The following is a 2304-nucleotide window of genomic DNA, read 5'->3' on the forward strand; positions in this document are numbered from 1 at the left end:
TAATGGGGTCCGTAGAATGAAATATGTTCGCAGGTTTCCTTCAGTAAACAGCGCACATGCCCTTCTTACATGCCAAGTGTTGGTGTGTTTGGCTTTATCTCACGGCTCACCGTTTGTGCAAAAAAGCCTGCTTTAAAACTCTGGAAATGTGGGGAAATCAAACGTACGAGTCGTGAGTTAAAGCCACATCTTTGTGTTGACAGAGAGTTAGAGAGAAAGGCAGAAACAAAAAAATGTGTGTGTGTGGGGTGGGCGGGGGAGTGAGGGGGGAGATGCTTTCGCGGGACGACTGAGGTCAGCGGATCTCCACTTGAGAACCTCTGGCTTAGAGAATCCTGTAATTATGTGCTTTTTTGTCGCCCTGCTGGAGCAGCGACGCTGTACGGCCTCATTTAACCTATTAACTGGGGCAGTAGACCGACCGCGAAACAACGGCTCACAGGTAAAATTTAGAGCGTGATAAGGACCACGCCAGAGAAGAAGCACGACGGGAGTGCTTGTCCCGAAATTCATGCCTAAATGCAGGCCCAGCAATATGCATCAGACTGCCCGCTACCACACGTCCTTTCCATAGCACCCATTCCTGAAATATTGTCTTCGACACACAATTGTAAGCACATTTACAGCCTGCATTCGGGGATGAATGCTGGGATTGGAGGTCGAAAGCCTTCCGATGTCAGAAAATGGATAACCTGATCCAGCGTGGGCGTATTCCCTCTCCCGCCAGCCGTGTTGTCAGCGGTGTCCGGCGCAAACCAGACATGCGTGGTCAATGAACTTGTAGCGGCAACATCATCAACGCCAGCGCCCCATCATCATCAGTTCTTCAGATGATGACGCATCACAGGACACGATAGCCTCCGCACTGCTCGGCTGCACTCCACGGGCGCTCTCCGATTTTCGGTCCCATGTTGTCGTCCCCACGCAACTCTGAATAAATGTGGGCTCGGCCTCACCGTCTCATCGGCCGCCTACATAATTGTGACCCGGACATCGGCAGCATAAAGCCCCGCTTCACCTTCAATCTGCCCTCTACCCGGCCTTCGAGCACCGCCATCCCGGAGCCTGGTTCCGTGAAATTGCGGCGCACTTCCAGATACGGCGCATCGACTCGCAGACTGAGCGGTACCACATTGCCACAGCCCTGCTTCCACATGACCTGCGCATCGACATCATAGACTATAGTGACCAACCATACCATGACCTTGAGATCCTTGTCATGGCGCGTGTCGGCACGAGCCCTGCTTGCCGCAATGACTCGGCATCGCTCCACGTCGTTGCCTCCTAGCACGACACGCCATGTGTTGGAACGGGAAATGCGTCCAACGGCTCGCAGTCTTCCCTGTGTCCCTGCAATGAGCCTGTGGCCGGAGCACGATGCTACGTTCCAACACTACCCGGCTTCACAGAACGTCCGTCCTCCTCTTTGACCCCCTCCACTCCCGCTGCACCCAACCACTTGACTCCCGGCAAGCTGACACTCTCGCTTAGTACGGCGGCTTTGCCACCTCACCCGCCCTTCTTCCCCGAGAACCCCAAGGTGTGACTTTGCCGGATGGAGTGTTTTAAATGCGAATGCATTTATTAGCTGGGAGTTGTCTTGCTCCGTTGGCCGGGGTGGGCCTGCATTCCTCCAGCGCGAGCACACGTGAGCGCGCGCCTCGTAGTTCTGCCTTCGTCGTCGTCGTCGTCGTAAATGCGAATGCATTTCTTAGTCGGGGGTTCACACAATGCAACGTGAGCATTGCGCCTCTCCCTGGCGGTGACGTCACTGCAGTTGCTTCCACGTCATCATCATCGGTTGGAGAAGAAGAAGACAAGTCTGCGAAGCGAAGAGCGCGTAATGCCGAACGCGTTACGCGCTCGGGAACATCAAGAAGGAGTCTAGTCGTTTGAACGCGCTTCGGGTTCTTTTGCCTGTGATGCCTTCAAAGGCATCACAAGGACGTTGCGATCGACGTTCACATCAAGCGGAGGCTGCTGCTCGGGTAACCCGAGATGCGTTACAACCCCTTTGACCGTGCACTTTAGCGATCACAAGGCAGTGATTGTGGCCGTCAGGTACAACGATAACACAAACAGGTGCTGATGAATAAATGATTACGTTCACACTCTCGTCATTAATTACGCCATTACTCGCAACACACTCATCGGTGCACCCAATGCATTCGCATTTCTGCACGATTCCCTTCGGGGAGGTGCGGGGGAATTTTTTTTCGACCTCTACAGTGTCGCGTTGCAGCAGGACCATTATTTCCTGGCCCGTGAGCTGCTACCTTCCGTTCCGGCTTCCAGCTTGCCGGA

Source organism: Haemaphysalis longicornis, unplaced genomic scaffold (assembly GCF_048455015.1).
Source record: "Haemaphysalis longicornis isolate Haplotype H1 unplaced genomic scaffold, Haemaphysalis longicornis Haplotype H1 scaffold_25, whole genome shotgun sequence".
NCBI classification, from domain to species: Eukaryota; Metazoa; Arthropoda; class Arachnida; order Ixodida; family Ixodidae; genus Haemaphysalis; species Haemaphysalis longicornis.